Raw genomic sequence first — 7,364 nt, forward strand, 5'->3', positions numbered from 1 at the left:
GTATACGGGAAGTAACTACTTCGAGTTGATGCTTCCTGCTCTTCCCCCTGCCTTTTTCTGTCTCTATCCTCTCTCTAAAATACATAAATAAAAAAAGAAAAAATAATGAAAGAAAATATGAAGATTTCATCCATCCTCCAGTGACAAAAGTTTGCTTTACTTAGGATAGTATAAAGGTATAGTTATTTAAGATGAAATACAAGTAAACATGTGTGGTGCCATCAAATGCAAAGAATTCATCTGAAGTGATATGAAATGAATAGAAACCTATGAAACCTGCTAGGTTCCTCTACATTACAGATTATAGTTATGTTCCATACTGGGCCAGGAAGCTGGCTAATGTAATTAGACACATCTCATTTCAGGACAAATGTAGGGGGGAATGTATATCTTAGAGCAGGGGTCCCCAAACTACGGCCCGCGGGCCACATGTGGCCCCCTTAGGCCATTTATCCGGCCCCCGCCGCACTTCTGGAAGGGGCACCTCTTTCATTGGTGGTCAGTGAGAGGAGCATAGTTCCCATTGAAATATTGGTCAGTTTGTTGATTTAAATTTATTTGTTCTTTATTTTAAATATTGTATTTGTTCCCGTTTTGTTTTTTTACTTTAAAATAAGATATGTGCAGTGTGCATAGGAATTTATTCATAGTTTTTTTTATAGTCCGGCCCTCCAATGGTCTGAGGGACAGTGAACTGGCCCCCTGTGTAAAAAGTTTGGGGACCCCTGTCTTAGAGTCACAGAAACATGGAATTATCCTCATTGTCAGATGAGGTTTTAAAGAGGAAGTGACTAACCCATTTCATTATGTGTCCAAGCCAGAAATACAGCCCAGCACCACTGATGCTAGAGTTTTCCAGAAGCTTCTCTACTAACAAGCTTTCCTCGACAAGGACAAAGCAGTTTGTCAGAACAAAATCTTGTCAGCTCTGCCTGTAGCCAGCAGTTGTCATTAGGAGTCCCCTAGGACTTTCAAGACCAAACCAATCCCTGGAGTAGCGTAGAGTTGGTCTGTCTTTCAGTGCAATGCAGGAACTAATTGTAAAGTATTTTAAATAAGGTACACTGGAATGCTGAGGTTGCCAGTTCACAAAACCCTGGGCTTGCCCAGATCCAGGCACATACAAGAAGGAACTACAATGAGTTGATGCTTCCCACTCCTCCCACTTCCCTTTCTCTCTCTCTCTTTCCACTCTCTAAAATCAATAAATAAAATCTTTTAAAAAAAAATCAGCTACAATAACTGAAAATTCAGAGTCCCATCTATATAACTGCAACTTGAGACTGTGCACATGAGGATAAAAATGGTCCACTGGATTAGTTTTATGTTTTGAACAAGCCATTGTCAAAATCTCAGCATGACCGGATTTATCTGATCTTGTTTGGTTCTTTCTTTTAAAATTACTATTTAGTTCTAAGAAATTAATGCTCAATATTTAACAATCAGCTCTGAGCTCCTATAGCATACCAGTTTTGGGCAACTCAATAATCAGTGATGGCGCCCATGGGGCACTTTTCTCCCCCATCTTTGTTAAGTTTCTCTGATGCATTCTTTTTTAATTTTAATTTTTTAACTGTAGTTTACTTTCGATATTGGTTTAGGTGTACCGCATAGTGGTTACACACTCATCTACTTGACAAAGTGATTCCCCCTGATATTTCCAGTACCCACCTGGCACCATACATAGTTACTGCAATATTACTGACCATATTCTCTATGCTGTACTTTACATCCTCATGACTGGTTTGTAACTACCACTTTGTACTGCTTAACCCCTTCACCTCTTTAAAAATGTGGAGCCCTTCATGAATTTGTGTGTCATCTATGCAGAGGGGCCATGCTAATTTTCTTTGTATTGTTTCAGTTTTGGTATATGTGCTGCAAAAGTGAGCACTGGGACACTTTTCTCCTGATATAACACTAATGCAGCCTGTTTTCCTACTTTACATTGTACCTAAAAGGAAGGTGGGACAAATGATGAAAGGCCAAAAATGGGAGGGAAAAAGGAATCAGGGGGACCCTCCTCTCATATTCCTTTATTGACTCAGCATTTTTAGAATAGAATCTCCAAGTGTAATAGGGTTCTTTCATAGATGTTGAAGTATAAATGTTATTATGCTCATCTTTTTTTCTTTTCCAAGATTTTACTTTATTTTTTAAAAAGTAGCCCACAAGTCTGGTTTTATGTGCCTTTCGAGGTTCTCTGCAGTTTTCCCTTTCACAGCTGGTAAATAGCTTTTCTCTCCAATATTTTTTCCTGCATCATGATTTTTTATGGAAGCAAATAGAGTAAGCATTTTAAAAGTCTCACTAGTTGTGGCAATAAAATAATGGAACTTAAAAAAAAATCCAACCAACTGCATTTATTTCTTAGGAAATCACTCTAGTTCTGATGAGGATGCCATTGCTCAAAATGTTTTAATTGTCTGCAGCACAAAATTATGAGGTTTTGAATGCAAATGAGTTAGGTTTCCCTGTAGTACTTTATATTTTTAAAAATTAAATATCGAACCTCTGATATAAGGCAAAGAGCAATGAATTTGGAATCAGAAGATCTGGATTCAAATCCAGCTTCTGTAACTACTAGTTTATAACTCTGCATATTCCTTGCTTTTTCTTAACCTCAGTTTTCTCCTCTACAATTTGAGAATAAAAGTACTTTCATCAGGGGCTGTCTTGAAGATGATATGAAACAGGGCATTATTACAACACCTTCTGAAATGAAACTCACTGTCCAAATGTAAGTTGTTATTGCCCCGCTTGATTAGAATTGAATGGGCTTGGTTCTTTCCAAAATTCAGATGTAACCCCTGAAAGCATAATTCTCCATTATTGAGAAAGTATTCAAAAGAACGTGGTAGAGACGCAGACACCTCAGGCTGGTCTGTTGAACCCAGATGAGAACTCAGCTGGTATACAGAGAAATATAGTCTGTATTAAAGTCCTCCTTACTCTCTAGGTACATAGCATCTCATTTCTCCCTAATCCTCTGCTATCTAGCACCCACTCCACTGGATGAAAGTAGGAACTGCTGGCTAAATTCAGAGCATTTGTGAAAATGAAATCTGAAAGAATTGTGGCTGGGCTTTCGACAAGACCTTTATCCTTTCTCTCACACCTATCAGCCTGGGCCAGCCAGCCATTCTTGTTTTAAATGGCCGACTCTAGGTCGATTGCTATCCTTGCCGTTTTAAGTTAGACTCGATCTGAGGGTCATGACCACAAATTCCACAGTTGAGCACAGGGCATAAGCAGGATGTTCTGTACAGTCTGAGACTACAAGTGAGAAATTAAGCCCGAACCCAGCCAAGACACAGTAACTGACACTGCTAAGCAGATCCCAATCATCCCACCCGCAACCCACTCAGTCACATGAATGAAATGTTTAGCCAGGTTACTCCAAGTTTCTTGCTGTAAAACTAATTCTTTGTGGTCTGCTGGAGCAATTACTGAAGTCTGTCTTCTTTCTGCAACACTCCTTTCAAATCTAAAAGTATTCTCTCTTTTCATTTTGCATATTAATCAAGAAATAAAATAAAACAAATGCAATCACTTAGGTATTCCAACAATGTTTACCGCATCAAGGCTACACAATAGAACATTTTTGTATCTATATCTGTATCTTGCATCATTGTATTTTGTATCATTTTGTATCTGTATCTGTATTTTGCATTCTGTATCACTTTTTTTCTTTTGGTTTTAAAAGTGTGCTTTGTTTATAAGAAAATAAGTAGGTAGCCCTAGCCAGGCGGCTCAGTGGACAAAGCATTATCCCAGAGCACCAAGGTCATGAGTTTGACCCGTGGTTAGGGCACATATGAGAAGCAATCAATGAGTGAACAACTAAATGGAACAGTTAAATGGAACAATGAGTTATGCTTCTTTCTCTCTTTCTTCCTTTCTCTTTCTCAAATCACGGGGGGTGGTGTGGAGGGGACCACTAAAAATAAGTAAGGAAAACTGCTTAACAGTTTGAAAGGAAAAAAACCTCACTGTGTCTGTAAAGTTTTCATTTATGGTGACATGTTGCACTTCATCATAACCTTATTAACAAAGATTTTACTGTAAGCAACCTCTCAGGATTCTGCTGTCTGCCACTGCAGGGTTTTGTAGTGAGTACAAGGAGAGTACTTTTATAAAGTTTGCCTTTATAAAAGAAAAGGGTAAACACAAATCTAGTAATATTTGAAATGGTTTACAAGATACAACTGTTCCAGTGATAGAGTAGACACGATGAATACTCTGACCCAAGATTTGGTAATCCTTAGTTAGAGCCACTACAGATTATTAAAAACACATACATAAACAGCCTCAGCTAATTTTTTAGGAATTCCTTCAGGTGAAGGAATCCTAACGTGATTCTTTTGTTAATATTCTGTAACCATCAACTTAAAAACGGAATATTTGGCATCTGAAGGTAAATTGAAGCAGCAGAACAAATGTTCAAATGCTCTCATCTAGGAGTAATCAGTATCTCAGGCCCGTTTGTAAAGCATTCAGTTATAGATTTCCTTATTTTCTGTTGCTGCCTGAAAGCAGTTGCAAAACATGTACAATTGCTTATAGTCACTTAGTCCCAGTTTCTCAAACAGAACCTTTGAGGTCTTAGTATTTTTTTTTTTTTTTTGAAGCTGGAAACGGGGAGAGACAGTCAGACAGACTCCCGCATGCGCCCGACCGGGATCCACCCAGCACGCCCACCAGGGGCGAAGCTCTGCCCACCAGGGGGCGATGCTCTGCCCCTCGGGGCGTCATTCTGCCGCGACCAGAGCCACTCTAGCGCCTGGGGCAGGGGCCATATTTCCTTATTTCTGTTGCTGCCTGAAAGCATTTGCAAAACATGTACAATTGCTTATAGTCACTTAGTCCCAGTTTCTCAAACAGAACCTTTGAGGTCTTAGTATTAATGTTAAAATTGGGAAATATTTAAATAATGTTGAGGTTAAACACCCCCCCCCCCATAGAGACTTAATAGCCTTCCCAGAGAAAAATTTAAAAATACATATTTCTAATTTTAGAAGTAATTCAGGTTCACTTTTTTTTTTTTTTTTTCAGAGACAGAGAGTCAGAGAGAGGGATAACAGGGTCAGGCCTGGTTAGTACTTGGATGGGAGAGGGATAGACAGGGACAGATAGAAATGGAGAGAGATGAGAAGCATCAATCATCAGTTTTTTGGCCCTGGCCTGTTGGCTCAGCGGTAGAACGTCGGCCTGGCATGCGGGGGACCCAGGTTCGATTCCCGGCCAGGGCACATAGAGGAAGCGCCCATTTGCTTCTCCACCCCCACCCCCTCCTTCCTCTCTGTCTCTCTCTTCCCCTCCTGCAGCCAAGGCTCCATTGGAGCAAGGATGGCCTGGGCGCTGAGGATGGCTCCTTGGCCTCTGCCCCAGGTGCTAGAGTGGCTCTGGTCGAAACAGAGCGATGCCCTGGAGGGGCAGAGCGCGTCGCCCCCTGGTGGGCAGAGCGTCGCCCCTGGTGGGTGTGCCGGGTGGATCCCGGTCGGGCGCATGCGGGAGTCTGTCTGACTGTCTCTCCCCGTTTCCAGCTTCAGAAAAATACAAAAAAAAAAAAATCATCAGTTTTTTGTTGCGACACCTTAGTTGTTCATTGATTGCTTTCTCATATGTGCCTTGACTGGGGGGGAGGTGGCTACAGCAGACCGAGTAATCCCTTGCTGGAGCCAGCAACCTTGGGTCCAAGCTGGTGAGCTTTGCTCAAACCAGATGAGCCCGCGCTCAAGCCGGCGACCTCAGGGTCTCAAACCTGGGTCCTCCACATCCCAGTCTGACTCTCTATTCACTGCACCACTGCCTGGTCAGGCCAGGTTCACTTTTGAAAAATATAAAATGGAACCCCTGGCCAGCTGGCTCAGTAGATAGAGCATTGGCCTGGCATGTGAATGTCCTGGGTTCAATTCCCAGTCAGGACACATAGGAGAAGCAACTATCTGCTTCTCTTCCCCCTCCTCTTCCCCTTCTCTGCCTCTTCCCCTCCCGCAGCCAGTGACTTGATTGGTATGAGCATCAGCCTCATGCGCTAAAAATAGCTCAGTTGATTCGAACATTGGCCCTACACAAGGGTTGCCAGGTGGATCCTGGTCAAGGCACATGTGGGAGTCTGTCTCACTATCTCCCCTGCTCTCACTTAAACAAAGAAAAAAGAAAAAAGAAAGAAGAAAGAAAGAAAGAAAGAAAGAAAGAAAGAAAGAAAGAAAGAAAGAAAAGGAAAATATAAAATGGAGATTTTAAAATGAAAAAAATATTCTTCTATAGTCCCACCACCAAAAGAACAACTTAACATTTTGTTGTATACACTTTGAGAAATATTGTTTCAAATGAAAACATATTTATTGAGTGTTTAATATATGCCTAGGACTGTTTCAGGTGCTGAGAGAAAAAGCGATGAATGAGGCATGATCCTTGCCCCTAAAGACTCACAAAGAAAGCATTAGAGTAATTGAGGAAGAGCTAATTCACTGGTAGAGGGTTAGTGGACATTTAATAGTTCTCCATGTTTTGACTATATATAGTTTTAAGTCTAATTGAAAACAGCTCCGTCCTATCTACGTCAAAGTATACTACAACTTTGTTGAATCAACTGCAATTTCATTTTAAGTTACTGCCTTTAGTGTCTTATTCTTTTGGTCCTAATTATTATAAATAGATTTCATGGTATCCAGACATGTTCATCAGTTTGGGTTGTTATATACTGACACCTCTAAAGAAACATCCATCCCTTATTGTGGTTTAGATGTCAGTTCCTTGAGATGTACATAGGTGGTATGTAGAGAAATAATTTCATGGCCAATAATGTTTAGGAAATTCTGGGTTAAACAACCATACAAAATAAAATATCACTTTTTTTGAAAGGTGGTCAACCTAAACACGGAAACTGAAACAATAGATTCTAGAGGAAAACATTTTCATGACCTTGGGGCTAGACAAAGATTTTTTTAGCAGGACATCAAAAAATTGACAAATTCAACTTCAACAAAACTAAAAACATTAATCAAAAGACACGTGTTTTTTGTTTAAATTAAAGTGAAAAGGCAATTTACAGACTGGAAGAAAATATTCACAATTCAATAGGAGAAAGCACTCATATCCAAAAAATGTAAAGAACTCCTACAAATCAATAATTAAAAGATAAACAATTAAAAAAGGCAAAACTAAAAAAGCTTAGGCAAAGACTTGAAAGAGTATTTCACAACAGAACATAAATGTAAGCCGTGGCCAGGTAGTTCAGTTGGTTAGAGCGTTGTCTCAATACACAAAGGTTGCCAGTTCAATCCCGGTCAGGGCACATACAGAAACAGATTGATGTTTCTGTCAGTCAGTCTGTCTGTCTGTCTGTCTCTCCCTTC

The 7,364-nt window shown here is 40.2% G+C and overlaps 1 non-coding gene across 1 annotated transcript; it reads right to left on the reverse strand.

Moving 5' to 3' along the window:
• Nucleotides 1-1,787: 1,787 nt before the first annotated feature.
• Nucleotides 1,788-1,894, reverse strand: LOC136385114 (U6 spliceosomal RNA). The gene has a single exon (XR_010747725.1). It is a non-coding gene; the product is annotated as a U6 spliceosomal RNA (small nuclear RNA).
• Between the last annotated feature and the right edge of the window lie 5,470 nt (nt 1,895-7,364).

The sequence above is a fragment of the Saccopteryx leptura genome, chromosome 13 (genome assembly GCF_036850995.1).
Source record: "Saccopteryx leptura isolate mSacLep1 chromosome 13, mSacLep1_pri_phased_curated, whole genome shotgun sequence".
Lineage (NCBI taxonomy): Eukaryota > Metazoa > Chordata > Mammalia > Chiroptera > Emballonuridae > Saccopteryx > Saccopteryx leptura.